General features: G+C 41.5%; 1 protein-coding gene across 1 annotated transcript in view; it reads right to left on the bottom strand.

The window, feature by feature from the left end:
- LOC311123960 (ADP-ribose glycohydrolase MACROD2-like) overlaps nucleotides 1-27,930 on the bottom strand; it is a gene marked incomplete at its 3' end in the record, with an annotated part of 814,537 nt that overhangs the window by 360,931 nt on the left and 425,676 nt on the right.

Genomic DNA, 27,930 nt, shown 5'->3' with positions numbered 1-27,930 from the left:
TGGAATACATACAAAATATCCCCTGGCACTGGAATACACACAGAAATATCCCCTGGTACTGGAATACACACTGCTGCTCCTATGGCGTTACACTATCTCACTTAATGTGTTGTCCCTCTCTCTGTCAACCGCAGGTGAGACACAGACACACAGATACACAGACACACAGACACACACAAATACATACCCAAATACAAAAACAACTACAAGCAGACACAGGCATGTCCTGGTTTAGACAACAACTGGTTTAGACAACTACTGGTTTAGACAACAACTGGTTTAGACAACAACTGGTTTAGACAACAACTGGTTTAGACAACAACTGGTTTAGACAACAACTGGTTTAGACAACTACTGGTTTAGACAACAGCTGGTTTAGACAACAGCTGGTTTAGACAACAAATGTACAAGATACTGGCAGTTATGTCATATAGTTAATAACAGAGTTTCATTCAGTAAGCATAATCAAATTGACATTGCTTCCTCTTCTATGGGCACAGCGGGAATTCATATCTGATGTTGACAATGTTGTCATCAACAGCACAGCGTCATGTCACTCCTCCTCCTTTACTAGCAATTAGCCACGTGTGGAATGTCAGTCACCTATTACCCTACACACTAAAATAAAATGGTTCTATATAGTGCCAAATACGGGTTATTTGGCTTGTAACCATAGCGGATCCCTTTTTGGTGCTATATAGAACCTTTTTTTGAAGGTTCTATAAAGAACCATGCTCATAAGGTTCTAAATGGAACCTGTATGGTGGTATAAAGAACCCTTTCCTAAGGTTCTATAAAGAACCATTAATAAAAGAGAGAATCATTAGATCATTTGTTTTGGTACTGTCCATTTGTAGCTTGTTTTTGGACACAGGTCCAGGATTGCAATATTTACCTGGAGCTAACTTTGCAGATAGCATTACTGGGTGATATGAAAAGTCATAGTCAATCGATCAATAATATAATAATACTTTGAACAAAAATGTTTATTTTCAATTCACAATCTGTAGAAACAATGAGAATAGAAAGGTTCATCACAGTACAGTTGAAATATATATAGCAAATAGAAATCCTATATGGATGGTGTTAGGAGATAGATGGGAGGTATTGAATGGAATTGAAGGATGGGACTAATAACAACAAACAACAAATAATAACAAGATAACTAATAATGTAAGCATACTGTGTCCATAATAAGTATATAGGTTGTAGGTTGGGAGTTTTTGTGAAAGAGCACAGTTAGAAAGATATGGCATATAGAAGCAAACCGGATGGACATCATGAAAATGATTGGAGAGGTTGAGGGTAGAGGAAGTTCAGGAGTAAAAAAAATAATATATATAATTATTGTAAAATTGACTGTGTCCATAAAATGTAGATAGTAAGTATAAGCTGGAAGTAGAGGCCTAAGCATTGTTGTTCACTACTTTACTCCAAGTAGGGAAAGGGTGGCGGGGTTGGAAAGTAATAAAGGGGAATATATATATATTTTTTTTAAAGGATATGTATGTGTATGTATGTATGTATGTATGTATGTGTGTATGTATGTGTGTGTGTGTGTATGTGTGTATATGTGTATATATATATATATATATATATATATATATATATATATATGTATATGTATATGTATGTGTATGTATATATACAGTGGGGAGAACAAGTATTTGATACATTTGATATTTGATTTGGAGTGGCTCCGTAAGAAGCATCTCAAGGTCCTGGAGTGGCCTAGCCAGTCTCCAGACCTGAACCCAATAGAAAATCTTTGGAGGAAGCTGAAAGTCCGTATTGCCCAGCAACAGCCCCGAAACCTGAAGGATCTGGAGAAGGTCTGTATGGAGGAGTGGGCCAAAATCCCTGCTGCAGTGTGTGCAAACCTGGTCAAGACCTACAGGAAACGTATGATCTCTGTAATTGCAAACAAAGGTTTCTGTACCAAATATTAAGTTTTGCTTTTCTGATGTATCAAATACTTATGTCATGCAATAAAATGCAAATTAATTACTTAAATCATACAATGTGATTTTCTGGATTTTTGTTTTAGATTCCGTCTCTCACAGTTGAAGTGTACCTATGATAAAAATTACAGAACTCTACATGCTTTGTAAGTAGGAAAACCTGCAAAATCGGCAGTGTATCAAATACTTGTTCTCCCCACTGTATATATATAAAACCCCTACATTTCAGTTGGTATGCTGTAATATATAATTACATACTCACTATTAGCAATTGCTGCTTTTATTTTCAATACAATTCAACAATAAAGTGATGTTTTGCTATATATTTACTCGCTGACTCATTAACATATTTTAAGGTGTGGCTATATTTGTTCCAACTGTTAGTGAGAGTCCTGTACCAATTCATGTGATATGTTGTAGTAGTTCCTTAACAATTAAATGTATTTAGCAAGACGCGTGCACAACTATAGGGCAAAACAGACGAGGTTGTATTAGATTGTTGACAACATGTAAACTATATTTCGTCGCCAATGTTCATTGAAAACATAAATACATTTGCACAATGAGCACTTGTTGTCTGTCTCTCAAATACTGTACATCATTACAGTGGTTACTTAGCTAGTACATTTTAGCCATATTAGCATTGACATGAAATCAGTCAAAACACCTCAAAACAAGACATGGTATCAAGAACACCAGCTGAAACGCATCTATAGGGAACAGATTAGAGTGGTAGCGGGTCTTATTTACCCATGTCCATTTCATCTGTTTTGCCCTGTAATCACGGCCAGTTTTGAAGCCTTTGTTTAGACCTCTAGAAGTGCAAGAGATATAAAACACCTAGTATTCATTAATATGCTGTAATATGCAAATGCCTACAGCCAACCTGCTTGCTCTAATGCCTTGTCATTACAGTAAAATACTGTACAAAAACAAATCTTACAGTTGAATAGCCACTTTTAGTATATTGTACTTTGTTTCATTGCTCTGTCATCAAGTTACCGTGAATATCTCAGTACTGTATTGGCACTATCCAGAGATGGTCAATAGGGAACAGGTATCTTGTTGTAATTAAATATATTTTGAAGATCAATTTATCTTTAACAACATTTTCATTAATGGTTACACATAACTTTTCACTTGCCATGAACTGTAATATATATATATTTTTTTAATCAACGTTGGTTGAATGCACTGACTAAGTTGCTAAAGACAAGAGTGCCTGCTAAATGACCAAATGGTAAATGTAAATGTAAAATGAAAACTTGCAAAGAACACTGGGAAATATGTCACTGCATGGATAATTCCAGTCATATACTGTAAATTAGATTACAGTAAAACAAAAATAACGTAAAATGGATTACTGTCAAATGGATTACAGTAGCTGTACTGTAAAATTAATTACAGTAACTTATTGGCCAATAAAGCCCTTAAATTGAATTGAAATTGAATTGAGAGAGAGAGAGAGAGCTTGAAAAGAGAAATGAAGAGTAACCTCTTCTAGACGTGTGTGTGTGTTCTGAAAGAGTGACCTCTTCTCGATGTGGGGGTCAGACAGGGGTAATTAGTCTCCTGTACCCCCCTCCACATTCTGCTCCGGGGGATTAATGAAGTGAGGAAAGCAGCTGCTAGCCACCCCCCTCCTCCCTTCTACCCTTCACCCCACTGCTCCCCGCAGCCTACCCAGGAAGGAGTGCACCCTGGCAGGGAAAGAAGTCTCACACTGCTCCCCCCTGAGTGAGGTTAACTGCTCTGGAGCTCCCAATCGATGGCACTGAGGAGCAGGGAGAGGAATGAGTGTGTGTCTGTGCGTGTGTCTGTCTGTGTGCGTGCATGCGTGCATGGGTGAGTTGGTTGGTGGGTTTGTTGCCTGTGTGTGTGGGTGTGTATCCGTATCCCCATGCCAGGTTGACAACTACCTGCATCCCATATGTCTCCTGTTATAAAGTTGAGTGGTTTGAGGAATGGTCTTCTTGTCTATGTCCTTCTCTTCCTTACTGGGTCTCTCTGCTCCGTCATATATTCAATTGTGTGTGTGCGTGTGTGTGTTTGTGTGTGTGTGTGTGTGTGTTTGTGTGTGTGTGTGTCTTTGTGTGTGTGTGTGTGTGTGTGTCTTTGTGTGTGTGTGTTTGTGTGTGTCTTTGTGTGTGTTTTGGTGTGTGTCTTGGTGTGAGTATATATATTCCCACAGTGCTTATGCTTATTAAATAGTTGTTCATTAGTATACGGTCAAGCTTACGTCAGAGGCAACACACTAGTTAGCCTGTCACACACACACCATGCCAGAGATGACACACTAACTACCCAGTCTTGCCTTCCATAAACAACTCTCCTGCTGTACAGATCTTTTATATGACAGATTTCCCACAGCATCTCAACCTAACCTGGAACCAATTTCCCACAGCATCTTAACCTAACCTGGAACAGATTTCCCACAGCATCTCAACCTAACATGGAACAGATTTCCCACAGCATCTCAACCTAACTTGGAATAGATTTCACACAGCATCTCAACCTAACCTGGAACAGATTTCACACAGCATCTCAACCTAACCTGGAACAGATTTCCCACAGCATCTCAACCTAACCTGGAACAGATTTCCCACAGCATCTCAACCTAACCTGGAACATATTTCCCACAGCATCTCAACCTAACCTGGAACATATTTCACACAGCATCTCAACCTAACCTGGAACAGATTTCCCACAGCATCTCAACCTAACCTGGAACAGATTTCCCACATCATCTCAACCTAACCTGGAACAGATTTCCTACAGCATCTCAACCTAACCTGGAACAGATTTCCCACAGCATCTCAACCTAACCTGGAACAGATTTCCCACAGCATCTCAACCTAACCTGGAACAGATTTCCCACAGCATTTCAACCTAACCTGGAACAGATTTCCCACAGCATTTCAACCTAACCTGGAACATTACATAATGAGCAGCTTTTCTATGGTTACGTCCCAAATGGCACCATTTTCCCTTCATAGTGCACTACCTTTGACCAGAGCTATATGAGCCCTGGTCAAAAGTAGTACCCTATATAGGGAATAGCCCTCCTGTAGCTCAGTTGGTAGAGCATGGCGCTTGCAACGCCAGGGTTGTGGGTTCGATCCCCACGGGGGGCCAGTATGAAAATGTATGCACTCACTAACTGTAAGTCGCTCTGGATAAGAGCATCTGCTAAATGACTAAAATGTAATAGGGTGCCATTTGGGACGCCCCCTATATCTCATTCAGGTTTAACAGAATGCACTGGGGAACATAAACAGTAACATATAAAAGTAGATGGATTCTTATATGTATCCAATTATAAACTATGCATACTCAAACAAAGACAGACACACATTTAAACTGACTGAATAGATACAAACTTCTAAACATGATGAGTCAAGCCAATTTGTTTGCTTTAACAAATGATCTTTAGAAAAAGGGACAGAGAGGGACAGAGACAGAGAGGGACAGAGACAGAGGGACCATGCTTACTACAAGTTTAGATAGTTGGCCGCTAGACTAACTTACCAATCTAAAACATTTTAGCTAACATGGGCTAATTGAGTGACTGCTGATGCACACCTTGTGTATTCTATTATTCTGACTCTCAACAGTAAGTTGAGACCCAGACTCAGTAATATTCTAATGTCTGACAGCATATTCAGCACACAACTATCAAGCCTGTCAGCCTGAAAGAGAGACAGAGACAGAGAGACAGAGAGAAACAGAGACAGAGAGGGACAGAGAGGGACAGAGACAGAGAGGGACAGAGACAGAGAGAGACAGAGAGGGACAGAGACAGAGAAGGACAGAGACAGAGAGGGACAGAGACAGAGAGGGACAGAGACAGAGAGGGACAGAGACAGAGAGGGACAGAGAGGCACAGAGACAAACAGAGAGGGACAGAGACAGAGAAGATCAGAGACAGAGAGGGACAGAGAAGAACAGCGACCGAGAGGGGCAGGTAAAGAGAAGGACAGAGACAGAGAGGGACAGAGACAGAGAGGGACAGAGAAGAACAGCGACAGAGAGGGGCAGGTACAGAGAGGGACAGAGACAGAGAGGGACAGAGACAGAGACGGACAGGTACAGAGAGGGGTAGGTACAGAGAGGGGCAGGTACAAAGAGGGACAGAGACAGAGAGGGACAGGTACAGAGAGGGACAGGTACAGGTACAGAGAGGGGCAGAGACAGAGAGAGACAGAGATAGAGAGAGACAGAGAGAGGGACAGAGACAGAGAGAGGGACAGAGACAGAGAGGGACAGAGAGAGGGACAGAGACAGACAGAGACAGAGAGGGACAGAGAGGGACAGAGACAGAGAGGGAAAGGTATAGAGAGGAACAGAGACGGAGAGGGACAGGTACAGATTCTGATTCTATGACTCTGTCACACCTACTGTATAAAGACATGGAGAATTCATGGGGAGGATGGATGCAGTCTCTTCTTTCTATCTTTCGACAGACTGACAATCTTTTTATTTATTTATTTGAATAGAAGGAAGCATGTAAAAATCATCAAATCATTTGTTAATCTGGTGAACATGGCTTGGTATGGATAAAAGGTGTATGTGCAGTCCATGCACTATGCTTTGTATTTCTCTGCTATAAGTATGGATCTGAGCACGGAACTGTATGTGTCCTCTGTGTTAGATGGTGGAAACAGCTCATCATTCCAAAACTTTGGGAAGGAAGACAGTCTTGGAGGGTTACTTCCAGTGCAATGCTTTGTGTTTCTCTGTTATAAGCATGGATCTATCTGTGGCCCTCCTGTTTGATGGTGGAAACAGCTGCTATCGAGCATCATTATGGTATGATCAGAGTTAAACTCAGCTTACACACACAGACACTCCAAGCTAAACCCTGCTTCCACACACACACACTCCACGGGATTCTTTTCATCATATTGGCGGTGAGTTCCTATCTCACAGTAAACAATCGCCACTGGCTGACGTGGTAACGAAGCATTTTACAGATGTCACTAAGCAGTGAACACACACACAAACATACACCCACACACATACACCCACACACCCACACACATACACCCACACACACACACACATACACCCACACACACACACCCACACATACTGGCCCCAGGCAGGAGGGCCAGGAAGACCTCCATTACAGGAACGTGTCAGAAACACGACCCCTTCCCTCTCTCCTCTTCTCTTTTATCCTTTCATCTTGTCAGTCTCTTAGTCAGACTCCTCCCTTCTTCATTTCTTATATCTCTTTAACTTTCAACATTTTGCTCCAACCAAATTCCTCTTTGGGGACAATAAAGATTCTATTCTATTTTATTCTCTTCTATTCAGTTATGTTCTATTCATTTCTATTTGTTTTATATTAATTGATGTTCTATTCTATTCTGTAATTTCTGGGAAGGAGCATGGTGAAAGCACTGATGAGTGTGTTAAACCCTTTAGATGGTGTGGATCTCTCTAGTGGACAGCTTTCTCTGCTGCTGTAGCTGGGGCTCATGGGTAATTTGACACTATTGGTTATGAGGTCTGGAAGGTGACAATATTGAGGCCAGAGATCAGACCAGGCGCCACTGAACACAAAGTTATAGTGACAGACAGTGTCTGTGTGCCAAATGGCACCCTATTCCCTATATAGTGCACTACTTTTGATCAGGGCCCATATAGGGACGCATCGCTCCCTGTTCTCCCTGGCTATCACCTTACAGGTCAATCTGACTCAGTTCAACTATCCACCTTAATTGAAACACTTAATATATCATATCAGCAATTAAGTCAAATCCATAATGTAACCTCATCACTATGTATAATTGTCTTGGGGTCTCCATTTCTGCCAGCCTGTCGATACAGACAGCACCTTGCTACAGAAGGGCATGATTCAGGCGGTACAGTATTACAATATTGACGTTTAACTCCAGCCTGAGTGAGAGAGAGAATGTGTGTGTATGTGTATGTGTGTGTGTATGTTTGTGTGGCAGTAGGGGTTGGATCCGGGCCGGGATCTTAGGTTCCCTCCCCTGCTGTCCCATTATTGACCCATCTGGTACTGTCTTTTCAATTGTTGATGGTCCTAGGGTGCATCCCAAATGGAACCCTATTCCCTACAGTATATAGTGCAATACTACCCTGGTCAAAAGTAGTGCACTATATAGGGACTAGGGTGCCATTTGGGACACAGACCAAGTGCTGCTCAGCACGCTGGCGTTAGCTCATACAATATGCATGTCTTAACACCCAGGACTCCAGTCAGTACCACACACACACAGACACACACACACACACACATACACACACGGCCCGACTGCCCCCAGCGTAGAGGGAACCTTTGCAGGCTCATCTCCGGGCCCCTGACTGAGCCCAGGCATGCAGCCTGGCCTGAGACGGTGGGTGGGGAGTTTAGCTACATGCTTCAACAGATTGCGCAATAATATGACTACGGTATGCATATAATTTAAAGGTGGCAAAAAATGAAACCACAAAGCAGACCAAACCCTTTGGTCCTTTAAAAACCAGCTGTATGTAAAATATTGTGTGCTATAGATTGGAAAATAAATAAATGTGACTCTGGATGACAACATAATGATGTTTGTTTCCAACATTAGGGCTGTTTTCCTAAAGAAGTCAAATCCACTTTGTGTTTTGTGTCCTTGCCACGATACTAACGAGTATCGCAATACTGGTATCGTCCCGGTCTTCAGGGTCTTTATCCTAATTTGATACAACTTCAATAGACTGATTCATAGTTAGGTTGTGTTATTAATAAACCAATAGACTGATTCATAGTTAGGTTGTTTTATTAATAAACCAATAGATTGATTAATAGTTAGGTTGTGTTATAAATAAACCAATAGATTGATTAATAGTTAGGTTGTGTTATAAATAAACCAATAGATTGATTAATAGTTAGGTTGTGTTATTAATCAACCAATAGACTGATTAATAGTTAGGTTATTTATTAATACATCAATAGACTGATTAATAGTTGTGTTATTAATAAACCAATAGACTGATTCATAGTTAGGTTGTGTTATTAATAAACCAAGTCAGAAAAGTCTACCCTCTGTGTAGTTTTATCAGAAAGAAGTCACAACTCTCTGATATTTTTCATAAGTAGGTCTGTGGAGAGAGCAAGGTTATCGATCCCTCTCCTTCCCCTACCCAGACCACTTCTATAATCTGACTCAGGTCTCCCAACAGATCCATTACACCCCTGGTCTCCAGACTAGAACAGCAGCTAAGGTGATCACCATAAAACTACTGGCTGGTCCCTGGGACATATTTCACCTTGGACTTTACAGTAAAACAATCCAGGGATGACACGGCTGCAGGGCTTTTGTGTTTGTGTGTGTGTGTGTTTTTGTGAGTGCAATCACTGTGTGTGTAACACTGAATATTGTATATTGAGTTGTCTTACACCCAATGACCAGAGGCACTATTCAATCAAATATCGTAACCGGGGCTCTGAGGTACATAAACCAAAACATCGCTGTTGTATTCTGGATCAAGTTTGGAACATGAACTTCATTGCATATTGATTCAAATATACTTCCTTATTATCTTTGTTTAAACTGATCCCTGAATCCTGCCCATCGAGAACTCATACTTTATTGCTTGATAGTTATTACAAAGACAGCGTTCAATACTCTCACTCTTAGTAATTATTTCAGGATGAGGATTTTAGAGATATTAGGGATGGAAAATAACAGTCTTTACTTCGCCCACTCTCCTATTCACAATGGTGTCAATTAGCAGCTTTGAGGTTTTGCTATGTGCTGCTGAATGGCGTCCGTCTCCCATTAAAATAGTCAGCTATGTGAGTGGCAGATGAATAGGTTTTTATAACAAAATGAATATTTCAGAAAATGAATACAATATCACTACACTACAGATTGGATCAGAGGGGGATTTAATTTGAACACTGCAACCTGCCTGCCAGCATTTTATTTATTTTTTAAACATATTTATTTAAAAGCTATGGTGTAAGAGAATATAGAACATTACTACTACATTTAGCAGACACTCTCAGCCAGAGCGACTTACAGGAGCAATTAGAGTTAAGTGCCTTGCTCAAGGGCACATCGACACATTTTTCACCTAGTCGGCTCAGGGATTTGAACCAGCGACTTTTTGGTTACTGGCCCAAAGCGCTTAACCGCTAGGCTACCTGCCACCCCTATAGCTGTGGAGATAATGTATCAGAGAGGATGGGAAATGACAACAACTTATTTCACAGTCATATTTCATTTCATATCTGTTGCTTTTTTATTTTCAACCGTGTGGTGTGAGTCTGTGTACTGTGTGTGTGTGTGTGTGTGTGTGTGTGTGTGTTTGTCTGTCCTGGTGGGCCTCTCAGACTTTCATAGCAGCTCCAATGACATTAGCACAAAGCTAAGTCAACGTCTACACCTCAACACACACACACACACACGAACGGGACCACTGCACACTGTTAGCACACACATCATAAATGTCACCTCACCCACCACAGAGCAGTAACCAGAGTGTCTAAAGAAAGACTCAATGAAACGCTCTCCCAGCTTGGTTTGACTTTAGAAAGTGTATTTGATTTTTCTGGTGTTTAAACGTGTCTGTGGAAGAAAATGCATTAATTTAATCAAATTCATGTGGGTGTAATTTCAGACGGAGCAGAATATCTATATCTGCACAATAAAAATCGGCTCTATGTCAAATTCAAGAAATGTCGATTGTTAGATGCATTTAAACATGAATAGCCAGACCTAGACTCTCTCATTGAATCAGATATGAAGTTATACTGAAGGAGATCAGACATGATGACTGAATTAATGACTGAATACATTGAAGTGTAAAAATAACACAAACATGTGATATCAAGGAGAGACCAGATGCTTGCCAGACATTATTAATCAGTGAGAAATTGCCTCTCTCTCACACACATTCACAAACGAACACACACACACAGACAGACACATGCAAACTGATTCTAGACACTAATCAACAGCTCAATCCGGCCTTCTCAGTGGCTGTAATCAGTGTTCTCTCAAGTTTTTACTCTCTCTCTCTCTCTCTCTCTCTCTCTCTCTCTCTCTCTCTACTCTCTATCTACTCTCTCTACTCTCTCTCTCTCTCTCTACTCTGTACTATCTCTCTCTACTCTCTCTCACTCTCTCTCTGCTCTGTACTATCTCTCTCTACTCTCTCTCTCTCTCTCTACTCTGTACTATCTCTCTCTACTCTCTCTCTCTCTCTACTCTGTACTATCTCTCTCTACTCTCTCTCTCTCTCTCTCTCTCCTCTGTACTATCTCTCTCTACTCTCTCTCTCTCTCTCTCTCTCTCTCTCTCTCTACTCTGTACTATCTCTCTCTACTCTCTCTCTCTCTCTCTCTACTCTGTACTATCTCTCTCTACTCTCTCTCTCTCTACTCTGTACTATCTCTATCTACTCTCTCTCTCTCTCTCTATTCTGTACTATCTCTCTCTACTCTCTCTCTCTCTACTCTGTACTATCTCTCTCTACTTTGTACTCTCTACTCTCTCTACTCTCTCTCTACTCTGTACTATCTCTCTCTACTCTCTCTCTCTCTCTACTCTGTACTATCTCTCTCTACTCTCTCTACACTCTCTACTCTCTCTCTACTCTCTCTCTCTAATCTCTCTCTCTCTCTCTCTCTCTCTCTCTCTCTCTCTCTCTCTGTGTGTCTGTCTCTCTCTCCAACTCTCTCTCTCCTTCCCTCCTTTTTCCATAGAGATGGTTGTGTTTCTTTTGTTGGCGGTGCTGTCAGTTTTCTTCAGTCTCCTGAGGACTGGTGTAATTTGGTAATTTCTCCTAAACACTGATACTATAATTATGTGGCATCAGCTGCCGGCCTGTCAGTGAAACGGCCAATGGTCATCCATCACCGGGTAAACTAGGGTGGGAAATGGCATCATGATTGGTCTGATAAACACAGAAAAAAGAAAGAGAGAGTGTGGTGGACTAGATTCTGAAATGGTCAAGGGAAAATAGGGGGAGAGGGGAGAGATCGACAGAGAGAGAGAGAGAGAGAGAGAGAGAGACACAGAGAGAGAGAGAGAGAGAGAGAAGGACATTTACATTTACATTTGAGTCATTTAGCAGACTATTTCACTTGCTTTCACTTGCAATGTAAAAATATGTTTCCCATGCCAATAAAGCCCCTTTGAATGTAATTTAATTGAGAGAGAGAGAGAGATGGTGTTAATAAAGTAATAGGGTGCAGGGAGAAGGATCTGCCTGGGTGGTGGACAGGTCAAAGTGCTGAGAGGGAGAAGGGGTAGGGGGGAGTCTGTACCCCACAATGACAGTGATGTGCCAGGAGCGATGGGGCGGAGGAGAGGGGGAGGAGTGGCGTGGGACAGGGGTACTGTGGGTAGGTCAGGTTTGAAGTGGAACGTGGCAGCAGCCCTAATACGGACTGCCTGCCTCTCTCTCTTGACACACACACACAGAGACACACACACGGCAAAATGAATTATGGGGCCATAATTTTACTTCAGTGCAACTAAATTGTCTAATTTTCTCACAAGGTGTTGTTTGTGGGGTATTATTAGTACTCTTTTCGTGGCTAGGGGTAATTTAGCTTTTTGGTGCAAAAAGGGATCATTTGGCAGTCATGGTCTCGCCTACTCACACATGCTGTTGGGTGGCAGGTAGCCTAGCGGTTAGAGCGTTGGGCTAGTGACCGAAAGGTCGCTCCTTCAAATCCCAGAGCTGAAAAGGTGTACTTGAGCAAGGCACTTAACCCTAACTTCTCCAGGGTCGCCGTTGATAATTGCAGACCCTGTCTGTGACCCTGCTCTCTGAGGGTGTCTCAGGGGAAGTTGGGATATGCATTTACAATTTGAAAAAGGACAAATATAACCACCCACCAAATTATTAGGATGTATGGTCTTATTATAAATTGCGGAGAAGTTGTTACTAGGACAAAGACAAAGCATCACTGTTACATGGAGTGGGACAGACTGGGAGTGGTTTCTGGCCTGACAGTGTCTCCAAGGCATACCCACTAATTCTCTCTCTCTCTCTCTCTCTCTCTCTCTCTCTCTCTCTCCCTCCCTCCTTCACGGACGGTACAATAGTTCAAAATAGTTCCCAATTATGGCTAGTAACAACTTGTCAACAATATCATTGTTGCAGCAATGCTCTGTTGTCTGTTTGAGAGAGAGAACAGAACAGGAGAAGTTAAAAGCCACTGAAATATCTATTATCTTTGTTTACTTCTCATCTAAAAGACAGAGAATAAAAACCCAATTAGGACCAGGGAGCAACAGACACCTATAGAACCGTTTCACAGCTAATTATGACACACACACGCACACTCCTGAGAAGCCGTTAGTTTTACAGTTAATTATGCAGCAATACAGCCTGTTGCTGCCGTAAAATACTTTCCTCCTTGATCTTCCAGTGCTAAATTGCTGTGGTTAGTTCCACTCATTAGGCTTTTAGGAATTAAAATGTTTAAGACGTGTTTAGTCTTTTTTGTTGTTTATATTTAGTGTGGCGGAATGGGGAGGTGGGGAGAGAGAGAGAGAGAGAGAGAGAGAGAGAGAGAGAGAGAGAGAGAGAGAACGAGAACGAGAGAGAGAAAGAGAGAAAGAGAAACAGAATGAGAGAGAGAGAGAGAGAGAGAGAGAGAGAGAGAGAGAGAGAGACTACATTTATCAGCTAATTCTCCCGTATAGTGTATTATAGTCATGTGACCGGGGGCCTAGCCCAGGGTACTGTTCCTGAGGTTTAATGTTGTGGATTTAGACTTGTGCTCTGGTCTCTCGAAACCATTAACTTTCCTATAAAAGTGCATATGGCTCTCTATAAACTCCTAATGGGTAGGCTGGGCCATACACAGGGGCCTCTGTGTGCAGTAGTTCCAGGGGCAACACTTAGAGAAATGCGGAAATTAGACTCTATAAAAATGGCAAGTAAAACGGCCATAATGGTGTGGTGTGTTTCTCAGATTCAGCCCCAGTGTGACTTTGAGTGCCTTTTAGAACGACACATTCACATGAAATTACAGTGGAGTAGATGGAGGAGACACATAAAGTTGAGGCTTAGATTAGGGTACTATACAGGTGGTTTGTGTTTGTAACTTTTAGCACTTTTCTGAATAAGGTCTTGAGCTATTGTACTATTGTATAGTTCACACCACACCTAACAGGAAACCACATGTTATATCTGCAGGCCAGACCAGGGACTAGAGACTGTGCGTATGGTGTTGTTTGTGCTATCTTAATACCACTCTGAAACCACAGAACAAGCAGCAAACACGTAATATAAACACGACAAGGGTGTTGTTGTTGAAAACTGGTGACAAAGTGAGTGCAATTTCCTACTTGTCCTTGATAGGCGATATTAGAATTTGGAAAAGATTACGTTTGGAACATGATTGATGGTTTCATACGGAGGAGACAAAAAAGTGTTTATTTCCTATTTGGTTGTATTTTGTTTGTTGCTGAAGCAGCAGCTACTCTTCCTGGGGTTTATAAACAGTGGGGACATGTTTGTGTTGAATTTCCCATATTGCAAGATAGTATTGTTAGTGCAATCTTATCTTTGTCTGTGGTTGGTCGCAGGAGGGTTACAGTTAGTGTTTGAGGACAGCCAATCCAGAACTTGTTTTGATTTAACACTACGAGCCCTGGTCAAATGTAGTGCACTACATAGGGAATAGGGTGCCATTTGGGACGCATCCATGAACACAAATCAACACATTAGTGTGCTGTGTCCTCTGGCACTCTGGTAGCGTCAGGTCTGGCTTTAAAGGGATAGTTCACCCAACAAAATGTCCATAGATCAAAAGTCATTTTGTCATTTGGGTGAACCAACCCTTTAACGTTTCTGACGACAGATTGGGTGGAGATCTATCCGCGTGACAAACTTACTCTGCTGAATGATAATGTTTCAGGGTGCGTGGTGGTGGGGGGTGGGGGGTTAATTAAATCACAATGAGCTATGTGCCACTTACTAAGAGTGGGTACTTTGCTGTGATTTATCAGTGTTTGCTGAGTGGAGAGCGAGACTAACAGACGGCCCAGTCTCTCAGATTAAATAGGGCATGGAGGACATCTCTCATAGATATCAATGAGAGAGAGAGAGAGAGAGAGAGAGAGACAGAGAGAGAGAGAGAGAGAGAGAGAGAGAGAGAGAGAGAGAGAGAGAGAGAGAAAGAGGGAGAGAGAGAGCGAGAGGGACAGAGAAAGCGAGCAAGAGAGAGAGAGAGAGAGAGAGAGAGAGAGAGAGAGAGAGAGAGAGAGAGAGAGAGAGAGAAAGAAAGAGAGTGAGAGAGAGAAAGAGATTTATCACGCTAATGTTAATCATTCTAATTATTAGTCCAGGTGCAGATACTATAAATATCATAGAGTGTCCATGCGTATATGTGTGTGTGTGTAGCTGCAGCATCTGGAGCCCCATGGAGGTAGAGGTAGTTGATGAGGAAGGATTATAATGATTGAAATGACCTTCAGAACGATAGAGTGTAAACACAGATAAGTAGCTGAAACCTCTCTCTCCGCTCCCACTGACTGGTGTTTCTCTAGATAGGTTTATAGTACCCTTGGAATTAACAGGGTGTTATACGTTTGACTGTGTTCATCTGTGACTGGATAGTGAAAAAGAAAGTCACACGTGGACAGTGAAGTAAAAACAGAAAGTAGGTCACATTGTGTTAGCTAGCTTGCTAGATAGATTGGTTTATTGTATTATAATGTCATGCATCTTCATGACGCCCAGCCCACATGGGCTAATAAAACACTGTATTTGTCCAAATAAAATGATCATACTTATACAGTGCCTTCAGAAAGTATTCACACCCCTTGATCTTTTCCACATTTTGTTGTGTTACAGCCTGAATTTAAAATTGATTAAATTGAGATGTTGTGTCACTGGCCTACACACAATACCCCATAATGTCAAAGTGGTATTTGTTTTAACACATTTTCACAAATAAATAAAAAATGAAAAGCTGAAATGTCTTGAGTCAATAAGTATTTACAGTGAGGGAAAAAAGTAGTTGATCCCCTGCTGATTTTGTACGTTTGCCCACTGACAAAGACATGATCAGTCTATAATTTTAATGGTAGGTTTATTTAAACAGTGAGAGACAGAATAACAACAACAAAAATCCAGAAAAGAGACTTGCAGCTGTAATTGCTGCAAAAGGTGGCTATACAAAGTATTGACTTTGGGGGGTGGTGAATAGTTATGCACGCTCAAGTTTTCTGTTTTTTTTTTGTCTTATTCGTTGTTTGTTTAAAAACAAATTTTAAAAAATTGCATCTTCAAGGTGGTAGGCATGTTGTGTAAATCAAATGATACAACCCCCCCCAAAATCAATTTTAATTCCAGGTTTAAAGGCAACAAAATAGGAAAAATGCCAAGGGGGGTGAATACATTCACAAGCCACTGTATTTCTTGATGAAACACTGATAAAGTTTGGTGAAAAAGTGGCTGTATGATTTTGTGTGTTGTACTCAGTCAATTGAACATGTGCTTAGAGTTTTGAAACAACTGCCTATTTGATTATCTGTTTTGAATTTTGTACTAGGGAAATGTACCACATACTTGTGAAAACTGCACCAAAGCAATAAAAAACACTGCAATTGTGTTAGTTCACTGGCAAACTGAAGTCACAATATGTTAGTTCATTATAGAACCGAAATAGAGAGAAACAATTAGCGACTACATGACAGGGACATATATTATTGGAACAAATGAAATGTTGCCCTTCATTCTTGGCATCCAACTATCATTAATTATTTAAACCATGTGCTTACATTCTGAACAAAGGGAGAGGAAAGAAGAAAAACTAACTATAAACAGCAGTGAAGGCGTTTGAACTGTCAATCTATAACAGCCCTAGGAAGAAAAACACATTTGAGGAAAATACTAAATGGAAAATAAAAACAACCCCCTTTTCTCCCCTTGTCAGTCTAAACCAGGGGTGTCAAACATACGGCCCTCAGGTGGTTTGAGTAAAAGATCTTCATAATAATAATAATATATTAATTTTTTTAATGGGGGAGGATGAACTCAATATACTTTAAAATACCTAAAACCAAATCGAAACTATGTAGAAATGATAATGGACCTACATTCATACAGTTTCTTGACTGTGTCAAGCTTGCTTATGATCACCAAAATTAAAGCTAGACAGTCAGGAAGCATCAAATATTCAAAAAATGATGGATAGAGGACTAATTTGTGCATATTTTGACGACAAAAACATATAACCAATTCTCAGTTCGGCCCTCTGGACCTTGTTGAAGAACGAATGCGGCCCCCAGGGCAACATTTCTTTGACACCACTGGTCTAAACGTTCCTTTGGGACATTCAGCTATCCCAGGCAGACCACACAGAACTATATTGTAGTATATATTTTAGTTAAATATAACTACGTACATTAAGTAGTGAAGGTTTCTACAGCGACAGTGTGGACTAAATAGTGTAAAATATCACTGATAAAGGCCTTGGCCAGGAGATTCACATTACAGTTCACCTTGGGCATCAACTCAAATCAAATGTTATTTGTCACATGCGCCGAATACAACAGGTGTAGACCTTACAGTGAAATGCTTACTTACAAGCCCTTAACCAACAATGCAGTTTTAAGAAAATACAAGTTAAGAAAATATTTACTAAATAAACAAAAGTAACACAATAAAATAACAATAACGGGGCTATATACAGGGGGTTCCGGTACCGAGTCAATGTGCGGGGGTACAGGTTAGTCGAGGTAATTGAGGTAATATGTACATATACATAGGGGTAAAGTGACTATGCATAGATAATAAACAGCGAGTAACAGAAGTGTATCAATGCAAATAGTCCGGGTAGCCATTTGATGAATTGTTCAGCAGACTTATGGCTTGGGTGTAGAAGCTGTTAAGGAGACTTTTGGACCTAGTCTTGGCGCTCTGGTACCGCTTGCCGTGCAGTAGCAGAGAGAACAGTCTATGACTAGGGTGACTGGAGTCTTTGACAATTATTTGGGCCTTCCTCTGACACCGCCTAGTATAGAGGTCCTGGACGGCAGGAAGCTTGGCCCCAGTGATGTACTGGGCCGTACGCACTATCCTCTGTAGTGTCTTGCGGTCGGATACCGAGCAGTTGCCATACCAGGCGGTGATGCAAACAGTCAGGATGCTGTCGATGGTGCAGCTGTATAACTTTTTGAGGATCTGGGGAACCATGCCAAATATGTTCAGTCTCCTGAGGGGGAATAGGCGTTGTCGTGCCCTCCTCACGACTGTCTTGGTGTGTTTGGACCATGATATTTTGTTGGTGATGTGGACACCAAGGACCTTGAAGCTCTCGACCCGCTCCACCAAAGCCCTGTTGATGTGAATGGGGGTGTGTTCAGACCTTATTTTCCTGTAGTCCATGATCAGCTCCTTTGTCTTGCTCACGTTGAGGGAGAGGTTGTTGTCCTGGCACCACATGGCCAGGTCTCTGACCTCCTCCCTATAGGCTCTCATCGTTGTCGGTGATCAGGCCTACCACCGTTGTGTCGTCAGCAAACTTAATGATGGTCATGGAGTCGTGCTTGGCCACGCAGTCGTGGGTGAACATGGAGTACAAGAGGGGACTAAGTACGCACCCCTGAGGGGACCCCCTGTTGAGGATCAGCGTGGCAGATGTGTTGTTCTCTACCCTTACCACCTGTGGGTGGCGGGTCAGGAAGTTCAGGATCCAGTTGCAGAAGAAGTTGTTTAGTTCAGGGTCCTTAGCTTAGTGATGAGCTTTGAGGGCACTATGGTGTTGAACGCTGAGCTGTAGTCAATGAATAGCATTCTCACATAGGTGTTCCTTTTGTCCAGGTGGGAAAGGGCAGTGTGGAGCTCAATAGATATTGCATCATCTGTGGATCTGTTGGGGCGGAATGCAAATTGGAGTGGGTCTAGGGTTTCTGGGATAATGGTGTTGATGTGAGGCATGACCAGCCTTTCAAAGCACTTCATGGCTACAGACGTGAGTGCTACGGGTCGGCAGTCATTTAGGCAGGTTACGTTGGGGTTCTTGGGCACAGGGACTATGGTGGTCTGCTTGAAACATGTTGATATTACAGACTCAGTCAGGGACAGGTTGAAAATGTCAGTGAAGACACTTGCCAGTTGGTCAGCGCATGCTCTGAGTACATGTCCTGGTAATCCATCTGGCTCCACAGCCTTGTGAATGTTTACCTGTTTAAAGGTCTTACTCAAATCGGCTACAGAGAGCATGATCGCGCAGTCGTCCGGAACAGCTGATGCTCTAATGCATGCTTCAGTGTTGCTTGCCTCGAAGCGAGCATAGAAGTGATTTAGTTCGTCTGGTAGGCTTGTGTCACTGAGCAGCTTGCGGCTGTGCTTCCCTTTGTAGTCTGTAATAGTTTGCAAGCTCTGCCACATCCGACGAGCGTCGGAGCCGGTGTAGTACAAAACCAAAATCTTAGTCCTGTATTGACGCTTTGCCTGTTTGATGTTTCGTCGGAAGGCATAGCGGGATTTCTTATAAGCGTCCGGGTTAGAGTCCCACTCCTTAAAAGCGGCAAGTCTACCCTTTAGCTCAGTGCAGATGTTGCCTGTAATCCATGGCTTCTGGTTGGGGTATGTACGTACGGTTACTGTGGGGATGACGTGATCAATGCAATTATTGATGAAGCCAGTGACTGAAGTGGTGTACTCCTCAATGCCTTCGGAAGAATCCTGGAACATATTCCAGTCTGTGCTAGCAAAACAGTCCTGTAGCTTAGCATCGCGTCATCTGACTACTTACCTATTGAGCGAGTCACTGGTACTTCCTGCTTTAGTTTTTTCTTGTAAGCAGGAATCAGAAGGATAGAATTATGGTCAGATTTGCCAAATGTAGGGCGACGGAGAGCTTTGTATGCGTCTCTGTGTGTGGAGTAAAGGTGGTCTATAGTTCTTTTTTTCTGGTTGCACATGTGACATGCTGGTAGAAATGAGGTAAAATGAATTTAAGTTTGCCTGCATTATAGTCCCCGGCCACTATTAGCGCCGCTTCTGGATGAGCATATTCATGTTTGCTTATGGCCTTATACAGCTCGTTGAGTGCAGTCTTCTGACTTGAGTGTGCTTAAATAAAAATTACATCTCCCATTGACTTCAAATTGTCAATTAATGATTTACGCAAAAGTCTGAGTTCCACACGCTTATCTAAACTCTGAATCTCAACTCTGATTCCCGTCCCTTGAGCAATTACACATGGAGAAGGGCAGAGAGAAACATGAAATAATTTCAAGCCCTGTTTCCATTGGCACTTTGAAGTCAACCCGGATTGGGTTGGGTTGGGCTGGCCTTCGTGGGCTATAGCTAGCTTGAAATGCGTTTCCACTGTTTACAGAATTTAGAAAGTATGTAATGTTGCTAGATAGCCAATGAGACTGTGCAACTAGCTTCGCTAATGTTGCTAGCAAAATGTTGAAGAAATAATTTAATCCACCCTCACCACACTGTAACTAACATTACCCCATACTTCTGCCAGCGCCAGACAGAGCCATGTATTTAGCTTGCTAGCTAGCTAAACGATTAGCGTCATCACTAGCATAACAGGCTAGCTAGCTTAATTCCTACACTGTAAAACCATACATATGACATACGTTTAGGTTATAAACATATGACACGTTTATAACCTAAACGTCAGTGTTTAAAACTTAAACATTAGGCATTTAGATTTGCCAATAAGTATTCTCATCTTAAACACATATCTTTAGAATGCAATTTTAAACATTATAGTCAGCTTTTTCCAATCAGTTTCCAACCAGGAGAACACCTATATCTCCTAAGTGTTCAGATTTTAAACACTAGTGTTTACTTCCCCATCATCCTGTTTAGAGTGCATTTAGTCATTAGAAATGTATGTGACTTTCCATGCCTTTTATTCAGATCAGTGTTAGGAATGTCTGTCACCTTACCTACATTTCAGCACAACTGAACAGGACATTTGATTCTACATTTCAATCGCGTGGTGTTGTTGTTACTCGAGTGTGTTGAGTTAATTTCCGTTAGCTCACTGAGTGAAAAAGATGTGGGAGGGGCCTCATTATCATATTTCCCAGGATGCTTAGTTGCAGGTTGATTTTTAAAATATTTTGTTTTAATATATATATGTTTCCCCTTGCACATTGATTGATTAATTGATCTTATACTATACAAAGATAAATAACTTACATATTTCTAAACTAATCCAATCTGTAAGGGGTTGGACTCATTGCACCTGTTACTGAGATGGTTGTTCCAGTTTAGATGGTTTAGGTCAGAGGTGTCGAACTCAGTTTGCCCCGGGGGCTGCATTTGGTCTTCAACGAGGTCCATGTTTTCATAGACACTTTAAATGCCTTGACGTGTTTAAAAATTGTTACAGAAAAGTGTTTAGTTATGTATTCAGATCCTAAACACTTGGTTTTACAGTCTACCTTGCTTGCTTGCCATGCAATTAGCTAGCTAACCAAACAAAGCAGACAGGTTCGATAGGGTGTAGCTAGCTAGCTTTCAAAACGACCTGGCTAGCTAAAATCCCTGCTAGCTCACGTTAGCTTGCTAGCTAGCTATCTTGTTTCAACTCTGATTTGCAAGCTAAAGTTAGCTAGCTAGCATTCAAGGGCTAACTCTGTTTTCATAAAAGTTTATTGTGTAGTTCAAAAATAAATGATGGATCCAGCTATGGTGGTAATTTGTGTCATGTCTGACTACTGCAGTACTGCTTGTCCATGTGCTAGCTAACAGCAACAAAGAGCACAAACCCAGACAAGCTAAACATGTCAGCATCCAGCAGTGAATACGTGGTTGCATAGTAACGGTGTCACCAGCCTGAATTATAATCGGTCCAAGCACCAGTTGTGAAACTGGGCTACACTGGTCCTGTTTTCCCCAACCCAGCTCGAATTTGAGAATTCCTTTCGAGCCAGCTCGAATTTGCCACCAATTCAAAGTGCCAATGGAAACAAGGATTCAGTGAGAGGTCCTTCTGAACAGTAGCTCCCTAGCCTGTTTAAGGAGACAGTGGAGTAACTATCGAGCTAATACAGTTGGTTACTGTCCAGTCATTAGAAGACCATTTAACCCAGATATAAACCGGACAGAATCATCATGACAAACAACTTATCATTTTGTTTTCTTTTATAGAATAAGAACTGACACTGCCACCCACAACAAATAATATATGAGTTTCTAGTGTTGGTTTAATAATTTATCACAGCTTTTGATCTTGTTGTGCTTTTTTATATTTAGCCTATTTTTATGACCACATTCCCAAAATATTTTGGAATGAAAATTCGAACACCAACTGACGGATGAATATTTAATCAAGCGTTTTCGCAAATTGTCTTTCTCTCTCTCTCTCTTTTTCTCTCTCTGTTTGTTTTGTGAAGAGATAGCTTTAGTTTCTCTCCATGAAAATAGAATGGCACTAGAGACAAAAAGGCAAACAGTTACAAACTCTAAACTTTATGAACTTTAAAATAAATGCTCAACATAAAAGCATGCAAAACACAACTCAGGGGACATCTTGGGGACAAACTCTTAAAACAAAGGATACATGTCCCCAAGCAATACGACTGATAAATAGCTAACAAATTAGCTACACGGACTATCTGAGTTAACTTTGTATCTTTGCACTGTCTCTATGAAAACTCACAGGGCCCTACACACTCACACACACTGTCACTCCAACACACACACAAACACTCACTCCATCATTTGCTCATTCACACATAATATGCACATACATTTATACTGACTCTACACACCCGCAAACCCACTCACATACAAGCTGCTGCTCCTCTGTTTATCTTATATCCTGTTGTATAGTCGCCTTACATCTACCTCCAGTATCCCTGCACATGTAAATATTGTATTGGAACTGACATTTTAAATATTTCCTGAATATAGTATGCTTACTTACTTTATTGTGTATTTCATATTTCCTATTCTTATTTCTGGTGTTTTTTTTTCTAGTAATACATTGTTATTGATTATTGCATTGTTGGGTTTTGAGTTTACAAGAAAGGCATTTCACTGTGACATTAAAACTTGAAACTACTGATCTATAAATCTATGGATAAATTACCTTAGCCTGGTCCCAGATCAGTTTGTGTTGTCTTTTCAACTCCTATGATAATTGTCAGGACTTGGCATGATAGCCCAAACAGCTCTGGGACCAGGTTAAGGCTGACTGACTTCCTAACCACAAAGCCTTGTCTTCAGCTGAACATAACAACTCATGTAACTCACAAGGATTATTCCCTATATAGTTCTCTACTTTTGACCAGCGCCCTACGGTCAGAATAGGGCTTTGGTCAAAAGTACACTACCGGTCAAATATTTTAGAACACCTACTCATTCAATGATTTTTCTTTATTTTTACTATTTTCTACATTGTAGAATAATAGTGAAGACATCAAAACTATGAAATAACATATATGGAATCATGTATTAACCAAAAAGGTGTTAAACAAATTCTTCAAATAGCCACCCTTTGCCTTGATGACAGCTTTGCACACTCTTGGCATTCTCTCAACCAGCTTCATGAGGTAGTCACCTGGAATGCATTTCAATTAACAGGTGTGCCTTTTTAAAAGTTAATTTGTGGAATTTCTTTCCTTCTTAATGTGTTTGAGCCAATCAGTTGTGTTGTGACAAGGTAGCCCTATTTGGCAGAAGATTGCCCTACTTGGTAAAAGACCAAGTCCATATTATGGCAAGAACAGCTCAAATAAGCAAAGAGAAATGACAGTCCATCATTACTTTAAGACATGAAGGTCAGTCAATACGGAACATTTCAAGAACTTAGAAAGTCTCTTAAAGTGCAGTCGCAAAAACCATCAAGCGCTATGATGAAACTGGCTCTCATGAGGACCGCCACAGGAATGGAGGACCCAGAGTTACCTCTGCTGCAGAGGATAAGTTCATTAGAGTTACCAGCCTCAGAAATTGCAGCCCAAATAAATGCTTCACAGACTTCAAGTAACAGACACATCTCAACATCAACTGTTCAGAGGAGACTGTGTGAATCAGGCCATGTTCGAATTGCTGCAAAGAAACCAATACTAAAGGACACCAATAAGAAGAAGAGACTTGCTTGGGCCAAGAAACACAAGCAATGGACATCAGACCGGTGGAAATTTGTCCTTTGGTCTGGAGTCCAAATTTGAGATTTTTGGTTCCAACCGCCGTGTCTTTGTGAGACACGATGTGCGTGAACGGGTGATCTCCGCATGTGTATTTCCCACCGTAAAGCATGGAGGAGGAGGTGTTATGGTGTGGGGGTGCTTTGCTGGTGACACTCTGTGATCTATTAAGAATTCAAGGCACACTTAACCAGTATGGCTACCACAGCATTCTGCAGCGATATGCCATCCCATCTGGTTTGGGCTTAGTGGGACTATCATTTGTTTTTCAACAGGAAAATGACCCAATACACCTCCAGGCTGTGTAAGGGCTATTTGACCAAGAAGGAAAGTGATGGAGTGCTGCATCAGATGACCTGGCCTCCACAATCCCCTGACCTCAACCAAATTGAGATGGTTTGGGATGAGTCGGACCTCAGAGTGAAGGAAAAGCAGCCAACGAGTGCTCAGCATATGTTGGAACTCCTTCAAGACTGTTGGAAAAGCATTCCAGGTGAAGCTGGTTGAGAGAATGCCAAGAGGGGGCAAAGGGTGGCTATTTGAAGAATCTAAAATCTAAAATATAGTTTGATTTGTTTAACACTTTTCTGGTTACTACATGATTCCATATGTGTAATTTCATAGTTTTGATGTATTCACTATTATTCTACAATGTAGAAAATAGTAAAAATAAAAAAAATGCCTTGAATGAGTAGGTGTTCTAAAACTTTTGACCGGTAGTGTAGTGAACTATATAGGGAATAGGGTGCCATTTGAGACACATCCAAGGGTCAAATAGACCATTTCCCTGTCAGATGTAATAGACAGACAGGGTTTTATTTGGAGTCTTTCTGCTATGCTACGTGGATAATGATTAATCATTGATTAATAATCCTTGGCCCGACCATCATAATCAGTCCCAGATGTGAATAGGTACTCTCTCAAGTGGGTCTCAAATGCCACCCTATTCCCCATAGGGCCCAGGTCAAAATTAGTGCACTATATAGGGACTATATAGGGAATAGGCTGCAATTAGGGATGGAGCCTTAAAGGGGCAGTTTGTCAACCACTGAGCCTCAGCCTAAACTGCTTAGTGAGGACTAATGGACGGTCATTTTCTTCCTGAGGATAGAAAAAATATATATATCTCCAAATGGCCGGGTTTTATAGTTGTCATTTCCATTCGCTCAGCGCATCATGTCATGCTCCAAACATGAACAACTAAGATTTCACATCATTACTTTGAGCTACTTCCACTGAGGGGCAAACCAGTCCCTTTGAGACACCAAATTGTACCCCTATTTCCCCCCCCAAAATTGTACCCATATGAGCCCTGGTCAAAAGTAATGCACTATATAAGGAATAGGTTGCCATTTGGGATGCAAACCAACTCTTTGCCCAGACATGAGGAAGCATTTTATTTCTTATTCCTTTACTAGTTGTACCTTCCCTCCTTTTCTTATAATTTCCATATTAGCTAAAGTGATATAATTTACCAGCGCCCTTGACAGATTGTGATCTGTGCCTGAGGCCAGTTGGTTGGAGAGATTCACATTTGATGAGAAGAATAACCTTGTTTTCTCTGTCTATCTCTCTGTTTCTCTCTCTCTCTCTCTCTCTCTCTCTCTCTCTCTCTCTCTCTCTCTCTGATTCTCTCTCTATATCTCTGTTTTTCTCTCTCTCTCATCGTACATTTGACAGAAAGAATACTCTTTCATGAAGCTTTCAAGGTGACTGTATAAAACCACAATGCACTATACAGTGCAAAAGATACTGTACTTGAGAACAACCCTACATACAAGGGTTAGAAGCTGTTTGAGAGAAGACCCATTGAGCCCTATTCACTACTAGGAGAAGAGTCTAGACCGGCTCAGGGAAATTGAGATAATTCACAACTCCTTTCAACGCAACTACAGAATGTATTTCATCTCATAGAACTCGGATATGGTAGAGCAATACTATTCTACCTTAGACCTTCACTTAGTGACATTTGCTATTTTTTATTTTTTTACTTATCTATTTTTTACTTAACACTTTTAAAAAACTGCATTGTTGGTTAAGGGCTTGTAAGTAAGCATTACACTTGTTGTATTCGGCGCATGTGGCAAATAACATTTGATTTGATATGATTTGATTAGAAAGAAAGGGTCTGTGGCTCTCATCAGCACCCTGAGACAGGAGAGGAGAACTCTGCTATGTGTATGTGCCTTGCGGGAGGGAGATCCAAAGCTACTCTGGATAACTAAATTAAAGAGGTTTTCCTGAACTTTGGCGACTAGGTCATAATTTTTTTTTACTTCCCGCTTTGGGCTGGATGTATCAATCATGAATAATCTATGAGCAGAATTACTGTCTTACCTCAATTAGCCACGAAATCTCTAGCTTGAAAGCGACTATTTTCTGGAAGCTGTCTGGCGCCATTTTGAGTAATGCAAGCTTGGCCCACATGGGCCAGCCTCATAGCAATTCGAGTTCCAGCCACTGAGCTTCTGCCCCTCGCCATTTGAGTGACAGCTACTGTAGCAAGATGCACATTGACGAGTTGAACAGTGGAAGAAGAAGAAGGCTGGCCCAGGCCTACCCAGCGTTATCCAATGAGGTTCCAGGGCGGGCCAAACGGCTCAGTGACACAGAAGAGAGATCAAAGATGTACTTCACATATACTGTATGACGTACTACGCAATTTTCAGGGACCCGTTTTGGCTCTTGAGTGCTACTTTCAGAACTATAGGCAAAAAAATATGCAAATATTCCGGAAAGTCTCTTCAAGGCCTCACTCTCCAGGGGGGGACTACAGCCCCCAGCTGAAACTGGTCTCAGAGGAGAGGAGAGGTGAGGCGGAGGAGAGGAGGGGAGAGGGGGAGAGGTTGGCATTGGCCTGCTTCCCTATGGTACAGTACAGGGCTGTCCTGAGGGAGATATTGGGAAATTTGGGGGGGAACAGATTGGGAACGGTGCCCCAGTGTTTGGGTAAAATTGGAAAGCGTGGAGAAAGGCCACATCCTTGGAAATGAGAGACTTGTCTTTGCCAAGAATTAAACGGTAAACAGCCCATCTGTTCTGTCCTCTCTCTCTCTCGCTCTCTCTCTTTCTCTCACGCTCTCTCTCTTTCTCACACTCAGTTTCTCTCTCTCTCTCTGTCTGTCCCTCGTTCTTCCACCTTTTCCTTGACAGTCTTGGAAATGGGATGGATATTACCATCTGTAAACATATGTCAGGTGTGTGGTGTGTGTGTGCATGTGTGTGTGTGTGCGTCTAGTCACAAAATAAGGCATGACAGGGTCTGGTTTTAAAACAATAAATACACATACATATATTAACATACCAGCGCCCCGCACTCACGATCACACTGCCGCCGTAGCAGCCATGACATCATTCTGTTATGTTGAAGTTTGACTCTGATGTGTTCCCAAACACTACCTGATTATATTGTGTGATACTAAGGAACAATATGATGTATGTTGGGATTCTGTGTGGTTCCTTACCCTAATGATTCATCTGCAGTGAAGCTTTTCCACAGAGTGACCTAAGTGTACGGTGGCCATATTAGCTTAGAGTCTCGTACCTATGGAGAGTTAGTGTGACTCTGACCCAATTTCCATGGATATGTGACTCTTCCATAGACGTCTGACTGTTGAAATATGGCCTATGTATTCACCACACCACACAGGCTGATAGCCAACCCAGCACAGCCCATGTTTCAATTACCCAAACAGTATCTGTTTGAATCATTAGTCAAATCAACTTCAAATCAAATAGTTTATGAAACAGACACAAGTGAAAACATTAATATCAAAGGAGAAATTAATAAAGTGAATTTCTATATTTCTATATTTCCTGGGGTTGGCAACATTCACCTCGTTAGTAAGCGAGAATGGCAAACG

The sequence above is a fragment of the Coregonus lavaretus genome (assembly GCF_964263955.1).
Source record: "Coregonus lavaretus genome assembly, chromosome: 1".
In the NCBI taxonomy this organism is placed as follows: domain Eukaryota; kingdom Metazoa; phylum Chordata; class Actinopteri; order Salmoniformes; family Salmonidae; genus Coregonus; species Coregonus lavaretus.
Note: the sequence above shows the minus strand (reverse complement) of the source record. Positions and strands in the feature narration are given on the sequence as shown.